Here is a 16,924-nt window from a genome sequence, read left to right as displayed (position 1 = left end):
CTGGGCTCTGGCACACCCTCAGCTCCCAGATCCCAAGGCCACAACCCCTCCAACACCACTGAGCCTGCCCAGGCTGATGGAATCTGCACTGGCAGCTGCTGCCTGGGAGCCTCTCAGCTCCTGCTGCTCCTCAGAGCTGCATTTATCCTGCCAGAGCCTGTGCCAGCTGCTGCCTCTGCCAGACAGGGCTGCTGGGAGGAGACACCAACCCATCACATGGACCTGCAGCAGCCCTGCTCACCACTGTGCTTCTGCTGCCCTCCTGCCACCCTTCCTAAAGCCCCTGCTCAGTTTTCCAGAATGGACTCAACCCCACCCCCCCCCCACCCCTCCCAACTAATTCCTCTTGGCTTTGGACTTGGTGCCACCAGCAGCACTCCAGGACTGGAGAATTGCATCCAGGAGTGTGAGAACCAAATGGCATCTCCAGACCCAGCCAGAGCCCAGCCCAAGCTGCTGCCATGTAAAGCCTAAAGCCCAACATCATCACAGCACCTCAGAATCTCAGAACTCTTGGTTGGCAAAGCCCTCCAAGAGCAGGAGGTGACCTGCTGGAGAGCAGCCCTGTGGAGAAGGACCTGGGAGTGCTGGGGGATACAAAGTTCTGCATGGGACAGCAATGTGCCCTGGGGGCCAAGAAGGCCAATGGGGTCCTGGGGGGCATTCAGAGTGTGTCCAGCAGAGCCAGGGAGGTTTTCCTCCCCCTCTGCTCTGCCCTGGTGAGGCCTCACCTGGAATATTGCATCCAGTGCTGGGCTCCCCAGTTCAGGAGGGACAGGGACCTGCTGGGAGAGTCCAAGGGAGGGCTCCAAGGATGCTGAAGGGACTGAAGACTGCCTGGGGAAGAGAGGCTGAGAGCCCTGGGGGAATTTAGTCTGGCAAGGAGAAGACTGAGAGAGGATTTAATCAATGTCTATCAATATCTGAGGGCTGGGGGTCAGGAGGGAGGGGACAGGCTCTGCTCAGCTGCACCCTGGGATAGGACAAGGGGCAATGGATGGAAACTCCAGCACAGGAGGTTCCACCTCAACATGAGGAGGAACTTCTTCCCTGTGAGGGTCCCAGAGCACTGGGACAGGCTGCCCAGAGAGGTTGTGGAGTCTCCTTCTCTGGAGCCTTTCCATCCCTGTCTGGATGTGTTCCTGTGTGACCTGTGCTGGATTCTCTGCTCCTGCTCTGGCAGGGGGGTTGGACTCAATGATCTCCAGAGGTTTCTTCTGACTCTTAACATCCTGTGAGCCTCTGAGGCCATTTCCTCTCCCTCTATCACCTGAGACCAACCCCCAGCTCACTGCAACCTCCTCTCAGGAGCTGCAGAGAGCAATGAGGTCTCCCTCAGCCTCCTCTTCTCCACACTAAACACCCCCAGCTCCCTCCTCTGCTCCTCCCCAGCCCTGTTCTCCAGACCTTGCTGCCCTTCTCTGGACATGCTCCATGCCACCCAGCACCACCACTTCACAGCTCTGTGCTGCTAAAGCCACCAGAAAACAAATCCCAGCACATCCATCCTGCTTCCAAAGGTTCAGCCTAAAATCACTAGGATTTCCTAGCAGTTGAAATGGTTTTAGGAGCCATTCTGCTGTCCCCCTGGCTCTGTCCTGCCTGGGGGGGACACTTTTTGGGTGCTGGGCCCTTGTTGGCACTCAAGGAGACCTCAGTGCCATCTCCCATCCCTGTGTGATGCCCGATGCCAGGCACTTCCCTGATTTCTCTCTACTCCAGCCTAAAAATAGCCTCATGGCCAGAGGGAGGCATCAGGACCTGGCCAAGGCCATCCCAAGCATCAACTCCCACACATGCATCTGCCCCTTCAGCCCCCATGGAGATCACAGAGGCACAGAATGGCTTGAGTGGGAAAGGACCTTACAGCTCATCCAGTTCCAACCCCCTGCCACGGGCAGGGACACCTCCCACCAGCCCAGGCTGCTCAAGGCCTCACCCAGCCTGGCCCTGAACACTTCAGTGTTGGTGCCTGGCACCATCCTGGCCCTGCCCACATCTCCTTCTGGTGCTGCTGCACATCCCTGGGGAGTGGCAGCGGTGGGAAAAGTCAATGTCCTCAAGCCCCCAAGGTCAGACGAGGTGGTGGAAGGGTGAGGTTCCAGCAGGCAACCCAGAAAAGGTGCTGAGCACCCCTGCTGTGTGCTGGAGGGAGGAGAAAGCCTCTCCTGTCCAGCAGCCAGCCTGGACCATGATGCAAGGACCACAGTGGCTCAGCTCTGCTGCTGGCTGAGCTCTCCTCATCACCACATCCCCAGGGACACACAGCCTGACAGCTCAGAGCCAGGATCTGGAGGAGGCCAAGCCAGGCTGAGGATTTCTCCTCATCCAACCAGTTTCAGCCCCAGATCACTGCTGGAAACCCCCAGGGGAAGCCACTCCAAGCTGCAGCATCCAGCCAGATGTCCCCCCACACCCCCTCAGCTCACCCTGAGCTTGTCCTCCCCACCAGGTGACATCCAGTGACCATCCCTGTGCCCTACACCCACAGTGATGCCCTCTCAATGGGCACAGTGCCATGGCTCAGTCCCCAGCAGCTCAGCTGCCTTCAGATGAGCCAGGCTGGGAAAATAGGATAAAATGGGGGGGGGGGGGAGATGCTGCTCCAGCTTTCTTCCATCCTTCTGCCCACTGCTGGGAAAACCAGGGGACGTTTTGGAGGCAGCAAAGCCTCTTTGCCTCATCTCCTGCCCCTTTCCCAGCTGTGAGCTCTGTGCTGGCATCCCTTGGGCACGGGATGCACTTTGCTCCTTGCTCCCAGCACATCCCAGGCAGAGGAACCCCCACCCTGGGGGAGGTGTGACATCCTGAGAAGCCCCTGCAAAGCTGAGGGTCTCAAGGCTGCTGGCTGCAGGGACAAAGCCTTCCTCCTGCTCCATGAATATTGCAGTTTGTCAGCTCTGCTGCTGCCTTGCAAGGAGGATAAAAATATCCCCAGGGCTGCTGCTGGCACCATCCAGGACACAGTGTCACTCAGCAATGCCAAACAGCCTTTGGGGGGTGGGGATGGGATGCTGATGCTGAGCCACCAGCCCCCCAAAGTGCAGGGGTGGAAGCCAGCTATTTAAAGTGTGTTGTTCCCTCCTGAAAATCCCATTGGAAAAATCCCAGGTGGTGCTGTTATTCCCTCTGTCCTTATTTGGTGTGTGCAGAATGAAGTGTTCCTGGTGCCTGCTGCAGAGAGCAAAACCTCAGTGCTGAAAGGCTCTGGGATGGGAGATGCAGCTTGGGATGAAGGATGCAGCTTGGGATGAAGAATGCAGCTTGGGATGAAGGATGCAGCTGGGGATAGGAGATGCAGCTTAGGTTGGGAGATGCAGCTTGGGATGGGAGATGCAGCTTGGGATGGGAGATGGAGCTTGGGATGGGAGATGCATCTTGGGATGAAGGATGCATCTTGGGATGAAGGATGCATCTTGGGATGAAGGATGCAGCTTGGGATGAAGGATGCACCTTGGGTTGGGAGATGCACCTTGGGAAGGGAGATGCAGCTTGGGAAGGGAGATACAGCTTGGGATGGGAGATGGAGCTTGGGATGGGAGATGCATCTTGGGATGAAGGATGCAGCTTCGGATGGAGGATGCATCTTGGGATGAAGGATGCAGCTGGGATGGGATGCAGCTTGGGATGGGAGATGCAGCTTAGAATGGGAGATGCAGCTTGGGATGAAGGATGCAGCTTGGGATAGGGAATGCACATTGGGATGAAGGACACACCCTGGGATGAAGGATGCACTTAGGGATGAGAATACACCTTGGGATGCATCCAACCTTGGCACTAACCTTAACCCTCACTCTAATCCTGATCCTGACCCTAACCTTGACCCTAACCCTTATCCTAACCTTGGAACTAACCTTAACCCTAACTCTAACCCTGATGCTGATCATGACCCTAACCTTTGTCCTGACCCTAACCTTGATACTGATCCCAACCCTAATCCTGACCCTAACCCTTATCCTGACCTTGACACTAACCTTAAGTCCTAACCCTGACTCTGGCTCTAACCTTAACCCCAACTCTGACCCATGTCCAGACCTGGATACTAACCCTGATCCTGACCCTAACCCTGGTCTTAACCCTGACCTGGCCCATCCTCACCTTCTCTCCATGCAGCTGAACCCTGGCCCTGGGCTGCAGATGGCCACACACTGCCCCCACCAGTGCCTCCTGTGGCCACCTCACAGGGCCAAAGCCCTGCTCCTGCCAGTCCCCTGCCAGGGTTTGCTGGCACACCTCAGGTGGGCATTTGCCCTTCAGATGCCTTTTTTTTTTTTTCTTCCCTCTTTTTAAGGCAAGAACACCACCAAAAGCAGGAAAAGCCACCAGAGGCTGGGGGGCTGGGGCCATGCCACCACTGTCCCCTTGGTCCCATGGGACACAGCCTCAGCCCAGCCCATCCTGCTGCAGGAATTTCTGGGCCAGGCACTGCTGGGAAGAGTGACAGCACTGCCACCACCACATACAAACTGTCCCCAACAGCCCCAGCTGTCCCTGAGGGACAACCTCCATGTGCAGTGCAGATCCCAGCCCCAGAGCAGCATCCAGCCCCAGGGCAGCATCCAGCCCCAGAGCAGCACCCAGCCCCAGAGCAGCATCCAGTCCCAGTGCTGCATCCAGCCCCAGCACAGCATCCAGCCCCAGGGCAGCACCCAGCCCCAGAGCAGCATCCAGCCCCAGTGCTGCATCCAGCCCCAGCGCAGCATCCAGCCCCAGAGCAGCATCCAGCCCCAGCGCAGCATCCAGCCCCAGAGCAGCATCCAGCCCTAGGGCAGCATCCAGCCCCAGAGCAGCACCCAGCCCCAGCGCAGCATCCAGCCCCAGAGCAGCATCCAGCCCCAGAGCAGCACCCAGCCCCAGAGCAGCATCCAGCCCCAGCACAGCATCCAGCCCCAGGGCAGCATCCAGCCCCAGCGCAGCATCCAGCCCCAGCGCAGCATCCAGCCCCAGCGCAGCACCCAGCCCCAGAGCAGCATCCAGCCCCAGAGCAGCATCCAGCCCCAGTGCTGCATCCAGCCCCAGTGCTGCATCCAGCCCCAGCACAGCATCCAGCCCTAGAGCAGCACCCAGCCCTAGGGCAGCATCCAGCCCCAAGGCAGCATCCAGCCCCAGAGCAGCATCCAGCCCTAGAGCAGCACCCAGCCCTAGGGCAGCATCCAGCCCCAAGGCAGCATCCAGCCCTAGAGCAGCATCCAGCCCTAGGGCAGCATCCAGCCCCAGCGCAGCACCCAGCCCCAGGGCAGCATCCAGCCCTAGGGCAGCATCCAGCCCCAGCGCAGCATCCAGCCCCAGGGCAGCACCCAGCCCCAGAGCAGCATCCAGCCCTAGAGCAGCATCCAGCCCCAGCGCAGCATCCAGCCCTAGAGCAGCATCCAGCCCCAGAGCAGCATCCAGCCCTAGAGCAGCATCCAGCCCCAGAGCAGCATCCAGCCCCAGAGCAGCATCCAGCCCCAGGGCAGCATCCAGCCCCAGAGCAGCATCCAGCCCCAGAGCAGCATCCAGCCCCAGGGCAGCATCCAGCCCCAGCGCAGCATCCAGCCCCAGGGCAGCATCCAGCCCCAGAACAGCATCCAGCCCTAGAGCAGCATCCAGCCCAGAGCAGCATCCAGCCCTAGAGCAGCATCCAGCCCCAGAGCAGCATCCAGCACCAGCGCAGCATCCAGCCCCAAGGCAGCATCCAGCCCTAGAGCAGCATCCAGCCCCAGAGCAGCATCCAGCCCCAGGGCAGCATCCAGCCCTAGAGCAGCATCCAGCCCCAGGGCAGCATCCAGCCCCAGAGCAGCATCCAGCCCCAGGGCAGCATCCAGCCCCAGAGCAGCATCCAGCCCCAGCGCAGCATCCAGCACGAGAGCAGCATCCAGCCCCAGGGCAGCATCCAGCCCTAGAGCAGCATCCAGCCCCAGCGCAGCACCCAGCCCCAGAGCAGCATCCAGCCCCAGTGCTGCATCCAGCCCCAGGGCAGCATCCAGCCCTAGAGCAGCATCCAGCCCCAGGGCAGCATCCAGCCCCAGTGCAGCATCCAGCCCCAGGGCAGCATCCAGCCCCAGGGTAGCATCCAGCACGAGAGCAGCATCCAGCCCCAGGGCAGCACCCAGCTCCAGAGCAGCACCCAGCCCCAGAGCAGCATCCAGCCCCAGTGCTGCATCCAGCCCCAGGGCAGCATCCAGCCCCAGAGCAGCATCCAGCCCCAGAGCAGCATCCAGCCCCAGGGCAGCATCCAGCCCTAGAGCAGCATCCAGCCCCAGAGCAGCATCCAGCCCCAGAGCAGCATCCAGCCCCAGGGCAGCATCCAGCCCCAGAGCAGCATCCAGCCCCAGAGCAGCATCCAGCCCCAGGGCAGCATCCAGCCCCAGCGCAGCATCCAGCCCCAAGGCAGCATCCAGCCCTAGAGCAGCATCCAGCCCCAGGGCAGCATCCAGCCCTAGAGCAGCATCCAGCCCCAGGGCAGCACCCAGCCCCAGAGCAGCATCCAGCCCCAGAGCAGCACCCAGCCCCAGGGCAGCATCCAGCCCCAGAGCAGCATCCAGCCCTAGAGCAGCATCCAGCCCCAGAGCAGCATCCAGCCCTAGAGCAGCATCCAGCCCCAGAGCAGCATCCAGCCCTAGAGCAGCATCCAGCCCCAGGGCAGCATCCAGCCCCAGAGCAGCATCCAGCCCCAGAGCAGCATCCAGCCCCAGAGCAGCATCCAGCCCCAGGGCAGCATCCAGCCCCAGGGCAGCACCCAGCCCCAGAGCAGCATCCAGCCCCAGAGCAGCACCCAGCCCCAGGGCAGCATCCAGCCCTAGAGCAGCATCCAGCCCCAGAGCAGCACCCAGCCCCAGGGCAGCACCCAGCCCCAGAGCAGCATCCAGCCCCAGAGCAGCATCCAGCCCCAGGGCAGCATCCAGCCCCAAGGCAGCATCCAGCCCCAGAGCTGCATCCAGCCCCAGAGCAGCATCCAGCACGAGAGCAGCATCCAGCCCCAGAGCAGCATCCAGCCCCAGAGCAGCATCCAGCCCCAGAGCAGCATCCAGCCCCAGAGCAGCACCCAGCCCCAGGGCAGCACCCAGCCCCAGAGCAGCATCCAGCCCTAGAGCAGCATCCAGCCCCAGAGCAGCATCCAGCCCTAGAGCAGCATCCAGCCCCAGGGCAGCATCCAGCCCCAGGGCAGCACCCAGCCCCAGAGCAGCATCCAGCCCCAGAGCAGCACCAGCCCCAGGGCAGCATCCAGCCCTAGAGCAGCGTCCAGCCCCAGAGCAGCATCCAGCCCCAGAGCAGCACCCAGCCCCAGGGCAGCATCCAGCCCCAGAGCAGCATCCAGCCCCAGAGCAGCACCCAGCCCCAGGGCAGCACCCAGCCCCAGAGCAGCATCCAGCCCCAGAGCAGCACCCAGCCCCAGAGCAGCATCCAGCCCCAGAGCAGCATCCAGCCCCAGGGCAGCATCCAGCCCCAAGGCAGCATCCAGCCCCAGAGCTGCATCCAGCCCCAGAGCAGCATCCAGCACCAGAGCAGCATCCAGCCCTAGAGCAGCATCCAGCCCCAGAGCAGCATCCAGCCCTAGAGCAGCATCCAGCCCCAGAACAGCATCCAGCCCCAGGGCAGCATCCAGCCCCAGAACAGCATCCAGCCCCAGGGCAGCACCCAGCCCCAGGGCAGCATCCAGCCCCAGAGCAGCATCCAGCCCTAGAGCAGCATCCAGCCCCAAGGCAGCATCCAGCCCCAGAGCAACATCCAGCTCTGTGGTCCCCAGCCCAGCATTCAGGGGTGCTGCCATCAGAGGGTGAATGTTGCCCCCCTGGGGTCTAGTGACAAGCAGGAGGGGACAACCCTCTCCCAGGGAAACACATCACCTTTCCATTATAATTCCCATTATTATTCCTTATTTCCAACCATTTATTCCTTATTTCCATTTATTATTCCCTATTTCCATCTGTTATTCCTTCTTACCATTTATTATTCCTTATTTCCATTTATTACTCATTATTTCCATTTCTTATTCCTCTTTTCCATTAATTATTCCTCATTTCCATGAATTATTCCCCATTTCCATTTATTCTTCCCTATTTCTTTCTATGATTCCCATTTATCTTTCCCTATTTTCATCTACTATTCCTTATTCCCACCTATTATTCCTTATTATCATTTCTTATTCCCATGAATTATTCATCTCCATTACTTATTCCTCATTTATATGTATTATCCCTTATTTCCACATATTATCCCTCATTTCCACATATTACCCCTCATTTCCACATATTATCTTTCATTTCCATATATTATCCTTCATTTCCACATATTACTCCCTTTTATTTTTCCTTATTTCCATCTTATTCCCTGTTTTCATACATGATTCCTTATTCCCATCTATTCCTTATTTCCATTAATAACTCCTCATTTCTACTTATTATTCCTTATTTCCATCTATTATTCCTTCTTTCCATCTATTATTCCCTCTTTCCATTTATTATTCCTTATTTCCATCTATTATTCCCTCTTTCCATCTATTATTCCTTCTTTCAATCTATTATTCCCTCTTTCCATCTATTATTCCTTATTTCCATCTATTATTCCCTCTTTCCATTTATTATTCCTTATTTCCATCTATTATTCCCTCTTTCTATTATTCCCTCTTTCCATCTATTATTCCTTCTTTCCATCTATTATTCCCTCTTTCCATCTATTATTCCTTATTTCCATCTATTATTCCCTCTTTCCATCTATTATTCCTTCTTTCAATCTATTATTCCCTCTTTCCATCTATCATTCCTTATTTCCATCTATTATTCCCTCTCTCCATCTCTTATTCCCTCTTTCCATGCAGCTGGAGAGGGCTGCTCATGCCTTCTCCATGGGGAGGAGGGATAAGCATCCTCCTGTGCTCCAGATGGGATCCAATGGAGTGGGGCTGAGGAAGAGGATGGAGCCCAGCTCCAGCCACCCCATGCCAGCATGGAGCCAGCCTCCCAGGGAGGGCTTTAGAGGCTCCAGGCCCCCCATGGCCACTGCTGGCTGGGGGCTGTGGGGAGCCTGGCATGGCCTTGGCATGGTCCCTGCTCCCTGGGGATGCAGGAATGAGGATGGCAGCATTGTTTTGGAGGGGGAGGGATGAAGGGGTGGGGGAGTGTGCCCAGCTCATGTCTCCCAGGAGGTGGTGGTGGTGGCACCAGAGGTCACCCCCACCTGCAGCCCCCCAGCCTGGGTGGGAGATGTGTCAAAGCTCCCCAGTGTGCCTGCAGAGCAAACCAGGCTCAGGGCAGAGGAGGGAAAAATCCCACACTGTCCTCAAAACAGCCTCCTCCAGCCCCTCCCTGCCAAGGGAGGGAAGTGCCAGGCTCCCAGTGTTCCCACACGGTGTTCCTGAACCACATTCCCACACCATGTCCTTGCACCACATTCCTACATCACATTCCCACACCACACTGTGCTCCTGCACCAAGCTCCTACAGCATCCTCTTGCCCCACATTCCCACACCACATTCCCACACCTACACTGTGCTCCTGCACCAAGCTCCTACAGCATCCTCTTGCCCCACATTCCCACACCACATTCCCACACCATACTTCCCTCACTGTGTTCCTGCACCATGCTCCTGCACCCCATTCCCATCCATTCCCACTCCATTCCCACCCAGCACTGTGCTCCCCACTAGATTCCAGCAGCAGCTCCCAACCCCTGTTCCCACACCACATTCTTGCTCCATGTTCCTGCCACTGTGCTCTGCTCCCACACCATGCTACTGCTGCTGCACACTCTTCCTGCATCCCATTCCCAGGTCTCACTCACTCCAGCACTAGGCTTCTCCACCAAATTCCCACAGCAGGCTCCCAGACCCTGTTCCCTCACCGCGTTCTTGCCCTGCGCTCCCATATGGTGTTCCCACACTCTGCTCCTGCACACAATTCCTGCAGCAAGCTCCCAGTGTTCCGCCACTCCATGCTCCTGCACCACATTCCCACACCGTGCTCCCACACCCGATTCCTGCAGCACATTCCCAAACTGTGTCCCTGCACTGCATTCCTGCTGCTTGTTCCTGCACTGTCTTGTATTCCTGCACCGCATTCCCACACTACATTCCCACACTGCATTCCCACACCACTCCCACACCACTCCCACACCATTCCCACACTGCATTCCCACACCATTCCCACACCACTTCCACACTGCATTCCCACACCATTCCCACATCATTCCCACATCACTCCCACACCACTCCCACACTGCATTCCCACACCATTCCCACATCATTCCCACATCACTCCCACACTATTCCCACACTGCATTCCCACATCATTCCCACACCATTCGTACACCACTCCCACACCATTCCCACACCGTGTTCCCAGGCTGGACTCCTGCAGCATGTTCCCGGATTGTGCTCCTGCACCACATTCCCACATCAAATTCCTGCAGCATATTCCTGACCTGTGTCCCTGTACTGCATTCCTGCTGCTTGTTCCCTCACCACATTCCCACCTCGCATTCCCTCACTGCATTCTCACACCATTCCCTCACTGCATTCCCACACCACTCCCACACTATTCCCACACCATGTTCCCAGATTGTGTTCCTGCACCATGCTCCTGCACCACGTTCCCACACCAAATTCCTGCAGCACATTCCCAAACTGTGTCCCTGCACTGTATTGTATTCCTGCACCACACTCCTGCCTCACATTCCCTCACTGAATTCCCACACCACTCCCACACCATTCCCACACCATGTTCCCAGGCTGGACTCCTGCAGCATGTTCCCAGATTGTGTTCCTGTACCACATTCCCACATCCCATTCCTGCACTGTGCTTCCACACCGGATTCCTGCAGCACCTTCCCAGTGTCCTTGCATTGTGCTCCCACACCAGCTTCCCACACCATGATCCCATAGGACATTCCTGCTCCATGATCCCATCCTGTGCTCCTGCACCATGTTCTTGCACCATATTCCCACACTGCGATCCCACACTGTGCTCCTACACCCAATTCCTGCTCCCTGATCCCATATTGTGATCCCGCACCGTGTTCCTGCACCACATTCCTGCAGCCCATTCCCACACCAGGATCCCACACCCCATTTCCACACTGGGATCCCACACTGCCTTCCTACAGCACATTCCCAACACCAGGATCCCATGCCATGTTCCTATACCAGGACCCTGTACAACATTCCCACAGCAAATTCCCATGCCAGGATCCCACATCCCATTCCCGCAGCAGGATCCCACTCCTCATTCCCACACCAGAATCTCATACGACATTCCCACAGCCCATTCCCACACTGGTATCCCACACCTCATTCCCACACCAAGATCCTGTGCCACACTCCTACATCAGGATCCCACAACACATTCCTGCTCCCCATTCCCACACCGGGATCCCACTTCCCATTCTCACAGCCCATTCCCACACGAGGATTCTGTGCCACACTCCTACACCAGGATCCCACACCACATTCCCACTCCCCATTCCCACACTGGGATCCCACTCCCCATTCCCACACCAGGATCCTACAGCTCATTCCCACCACCAGGATCCCACACTGCCTTCCTACAGCCCATTATCACCACCAGGATCCCAGACCCCAATCCCTCAGCCCATTCCCACCACCAGGATCCCAGACCCCATTCCCTCAGTGTGCTCCCCCAGAGCCCCCAGCCGCTGCCCTGCTGCCACCCCAGCCCTGTGCCCACAAGCCAGGTCTGGGCCAGGACCAGCTGCCACCCACCACGTCCCGACTCAGCACAGTGACCCCCACCCCCGAGGGGCACAGGGTGAGGGGCACAGAGGGGCTGCCAGCACAGCTCCAAGCCCTCAGGGGTGCCAAGCCCTGACGTCCAAGCTATGCCAGAGCCGTGCCAGTGCCGGTGCCCAGCGCCGCTCTGGGAAGGAGAAGATAAATCCTGCCGGCTGCACAAGCTGCAGGAATTACACAACAGCCACTGCCACAGCCCGGCCTGGCCCTGCCACTGGCATCCCCGCGGGCACAGCCCCTCTGCCTGCACCCACCAGTGCCCCCTGCACCCTGCGGCCCCACCCCCGCCAGCTGGGGGCCACCCGTGGGCGCTGGGAGGAGCAGCTCCGTGGGGCACCCCACAGCAGGAGGGCAGAAGGTGTCCGTGGGGGGCAGCGCCAGGAGTGGGCACTGGGGCTGGCAGGGGGAGGGCAGGGGCAGGCGGGGAAGCAGCGGATGGAGCGGGGAGGGTGTGGGGCAGGGGGGCAGGGTATGCACAGGGGGACAGGCAAGGGTTAACTGGCAGGCAGGGGGCAGGCAGGGGAGGAGGCAAGGAATGGGCAGGGAATGGGCCAGGAGGAGGTGTGGGCAGGGGGCAGGCAGGGGCAGGCAGGGGGCAGGCAGTGGGGCACAGTGTGAGCAGGGGAGGGCAGATGCAGGCAGGGGGCAGGCAGTGGGGCACGGTGTGAGCAGGGGAGGGCAGATGCAGGCAGGGGGCAGGCAGTGGGGCACACTGTGAGCAGGGGAGGGCAGATGCAGGCAGGGGGCAGGCAGTGGGGCACACTGTGAGCAGGGGAGGGCAGATGCAGGCAGGGGGCAGGCAGTGGGGCACGGTGTGAGCAGGGGAGGGCAGATGCAGGCAGGGGGCAGGCAGTGGGGCACGGTGTGAACAGGGGAGGGCAGATGCAGGCAGGGGGCAGGCAGTGGGGCACGGTGTGAGCAGGGGAGGGCAGGGGGCACCAGGGGGAAGGTATGGCAGTGGGGCTGTTGGGGAGCAGACATTAGGGCAGGTGGGCTCTGGGGCACGGGGTGGGCAGGGGGGGAGGCAGGTGTGGGCAGGGTGGAGGCAGGTGCAGGCAGGGGGCAGGGAGCAGGCAGATGCAGGCAGCAGAGCCGGGGGCATACAGAGAGCAGGAAGGCTGAGGGCTGAGAGCACTGGCAGTGGGGCAGGCAGAGTGCAAGCCAGGCAGAAGGGGCAGTAGGGTGGGCAGGGTGCAGGCAGGAACAGGGGCAGTAGGAAGAGCAGGCAGAGCACAGGCCGGGAGCAGGAGCAGCAGGGCAGGCAGGAAACAGCTGAATGAGGGGGCAGGGGATGGGCAGGGGCTAGGGACAGGGAGGCAGGCAGAGGGGCAGGGAGGGGAGCAAAGCAGTCAGGAGCAGGAGAGTGGCAGGGAGCAGGCAGGGAAGCAGGCAAGGTTTGGGATTAGGGGCAGTGGGGCAAGCCTGGCTCAGGCAAGGGAACAGGCAGAGAAGGGGCAGTGGGGCAGACAGGACCAAGTAGGGTGCAGGAGAAGAGCAGTGAGGCAAACAGGGACGCAGGTGGGGAGCAGGCAGAGTGTGGCATGGGGCAGTGAGGCTGCCATGGAGTAGAGGGAGCAGGGGCAGTGGGGCAGGCAGGACACTAGGAGGTTGCAGGATGAGGGCAGTAGGGCAGACAGGGAACTGGCAGGATACAGGCAGGGATCAGGGGCAGGGAGGAAGGCCAGAAATAGGCAGGATGCAGGCAGACTGTGGGATGGGGGCAGTGGGGCAGGCAGGACATGAGTAAGGTGCAGGATGAGGGCAGTGGGGCAGGCTGGGTGCAGGCAGGGAGCAGGCAGGGTGCCGGCTTTGGGCTGTGGGGCAGGCAGGGTGCAGGTAGGGCAAAAGGAAGGATGCTGGTTGGGGGCTGTGGGGCAGGAAGAGTGCAAGCAGGATGCTGGTTCTGGGCTGTGGGGCAGGCAGGGTGCAGGCAGGGTGAAAGGAAGGATGCTGGTTGGGGGCTGTGGGGCAGGCAGGGTGGAGGCAGGATGCTGGTTCTGGGCTGTGGGGCAGGAAGGGTGGAGGCAGGATGCTGGTTCTGGGTTGTGGGGCAGGAAGGGTGCAAGCAGGATGCTGGTTCTGGGCTGTGGGGCGGGAAGGGTGCAAGCAGGATGCTGGTTCTGGGCTGTGGGGCAGGCAGGGTGCAGGCAGGGCGAAAGGAAGGATGCTGGTCGGGGTCTGTGGGGCAGGCAGAGCGCCGGCAGAGCGCAGGCAGGACGCAGGTAGAGTGTGGGCTGCGGGGCTGTGGGTCGGGCAGAGCAGGCAGGGCGCAGGCAGGGCGCAGGCAGGGCGCAGGCAGGGCCCATGCCCATCCCTACCTGCCCACGGTCTGGTTGGCGAGCTGGCGCATGCGGTTGAATTGCTTCTTCATGGTGGCGGCGGCGCGGACGCCCCTTAGGCGGGCAGGGCGGGGGGGCAGCGGCGAGCCCCGGGCCGCCCCTCCCGCATCCTCGCCCCCTGCGCAGCCAGGCCGGGCCGAGCCGAGCCGAGCCGGGCCGAGCGGAGCCGAGCCGGGCCGAGCCGGGCCCCGCCGCGCTCCGCGCCCCCCGCGCCGCTCCGCTCCCCGCCGCACCGCCCCGCACCGCCCCCGGCCGCGGCGGCCATGGGAAATGTAGTCCGGGGCTGCCCGCTCCGCCGGGATCTGCCGGGCAAAGTGGGGAGTCGGGGGAGCTTTGGAACGGGCCTGGCCCTGGGCATCCCCCTGGCGCCACCTGGCATCCCCCCAGTGTCACCTGGCATCCCTTGGCATGGACCCAGCATCCCTCCGGCATTCCCCCCACCCCCGGCAGTCCTCAGCATCCCTTGACATGGCCTCAGCATCACCTGGCATGGCCCCAGCATCCCTCAGCATTGCCTGAAATGGCCTCAGCATTACCTGGCATCCCCCCAGGCATCCCTCTGGAATCGTTTGGCATCCCTCAGTATCCCCTGACATGACCTCAGCATCCCCCCAAGATCCCCTGGCATCCATTGACAACCCCCCAGCATTCCTCCAGCATCCCCCTGACATCATGTCCAGCATCCCTTGGCTTTTTCCCAGCAACCTTCCAGCACCTCCTGGCATTCCTCAGCATCCCCCTGGCATTTCTCCACATTGCCCCAGCATCCCCCATCTCCACCCTCCTTACCCCCAGGGATCTGGGGTGCTAGGGGCTGTGGCAGGTTTAGCAGCATCTGGGCCCCCCTGGGCAGCAGCAGGTGAGTCAGAGCAGGGCAGCAGGACCAGGTCCCAGCCTGGGGTCAGGGCTGGGGTGGCCAGGGGACATCACTGCATGGCTGCTGTGTGTCACCCAGGCTCTGCAGACCTCAGGGGAGAGGGTGGGGTGGTGTTCACCCCAGTACCAGCTCCCCAGCTGCCTGCCCAGGGCCTGCTGACCCCCAGAAGGGCTGCTGTGCCCATGCTGGCATTTCTCCTTCTTGGAAGGACACTTGGATGACTTCTCTGTAGCTTCTTGGTGTGGAATAAATAAAATCTAAGGTGCTGATCCCTGTGGGAATGTGAAACCTGCTGAGGAAAAGCTTTGGTGACACTCTCTGAAGGCACCTGTGGACTCCCCGTATCGTTCTCCCTGCCTTGCAGCTGGATCCAACTCTTGGAGATGCTCTTGGAGGGCAGCACTGCCCACAGGCATGGCTCTGCGCTGCCAGCACTGCCCTGTCGCGTTGGAACCCCCCTGCCGCCGGACCTTTGCCGTGCATCCATTCTTCCCTCTGCCAAAACAGGGTCGGGAAGCTCCTGCTCGCTGCCGGACCCTGCAGAGCCTCTGCTCCGTCTGCTGGAGCCCTCGGCCCCGCTCCTCCACTCTGCACAACAGGGCTAACAAAGGGCTCCAGGACCTGTGCAGCCTCTTTGCAACCGATGGGATTTCCCGGGAGCCAGCAGCTGCCTTGAGCTTCTGGGTCGCTGGAGATGAAGGGATGTTGCAGCTGCTCTTTCAGCCGGCCCAAGCAAACCCCCAAACGGTGTTTCCTCAGCAGCCCCAGGGCACGATGCTGGCAGCAGGCAGGGCTCAGTGCAGGCAGAGCATGATGCACGGTACAGGAGTGTTGAAGGCAGGGCACAGTGCTGGGTGCAGCAGGGTATAATGCTGAGTGCAGGCAGGGCATGGTGCCCAGTGTGGGTGGCATATGATGCCCCATACAGGCAGGGCACAAGGCTGGCTTCAGGCAGAGCAAGATGCTAGGTGCAGGCAGGCTATGATGCCCAGTAGAGGCAGGGCATGGTGCCCAGTACAGGCAGGGCACAATGCTGCATGCAGGCAGGGCAAGGTGCCCAGTGTGGGCAGCATGTGATGCCCCACACAGGCAGGGCACAAGGCTGGGTGCAGGCAGGGTGAGATGCTTGGTGCAGTTAGGGTATGATGCCCAGTACAGGTAGGGCATAAGGCTGGGTGTAGACAGGGTGAGATTCTGGATGCAGGCAGGGTATGATGCCCAGTACAGGCAGGGTGAGATGCTGGGTGCAGGCAGGGTATGATGCCCAGTACAGGCAGGGTGAGATGCTGGGTGCAGGCAGTGTCTCCTCTACCTGTGCCTGCTGCCATCCAAGGACATTCCCAGGCTTTTTAGGTTTTTCCTTCCTCCCTGTTACCAGTTTTTTGCCAAACCCATGCCCACAGGCAGCACCACCCCACCCCTCCCCAGTCTCCTCAGCTCAGGCAGCTCCTGGGACTGTCTGACTGCAGATCTGATGCATCAGGGCTTACAGAATCAAACTGTTCCTGGGCAAACCCTTAACAACCCCCCCTGGAGCTGTCTGGGGATGTTCTGGGCTAATCTTACTCAGCCAGGAGTGATGACAGGCATCCAAAGTGACTGGAACCCCCCTGAGACTGCCTGGAGGTGACAAAGCAAGAGGACTCTGGGTGGGAACAACATTGCCTCTGGTAGCCCCAGGCTTGAGCTCAAACCCAGCCTGATTTTGTTTCCTACAGCACAGCTCCTTCCCCCAGACTGCAGCCACTATGAGGCTGCTCCTGGCTGCTCCAAGAGGTGAGGCCCCAGCCCAGTGCCTCCCAGTCCAGGGCAGTTTGCAGCACCCCAGGGATGAGGTTTGGGGTCTGTCAAGCCCTGTGCCTGGGCAGGTCACTCAGGGATCCCCCCAGTGCTGGAGGGCAAGGAGCAGTGGGGGAACATCCCAGGTTTGGGGCTCATGGGTGGCTGGTGTTGGGGACTGGGTTTCTGGTGGGGAGTGTTTGTGC

The sequence above is a fragment of the Indicator indicator genome, unplaced genomic scaffold, assembly GCF_027791375.1.
Source record: "Indicator indicator isolate 239-I01 unplaced genomic scaffold, UM_Iind_1.1 iindUn_scaffold_184, whole genome shotgun sequence".
Taxonomy (NCBI): Eukaryota; Metazoa; Chordata; class Aves; order Piciformes; family Indicatoridae; genus Indicator; species Indicator indicator.
Note: the sequence above shows the minus strand (reverse complement) of the source record.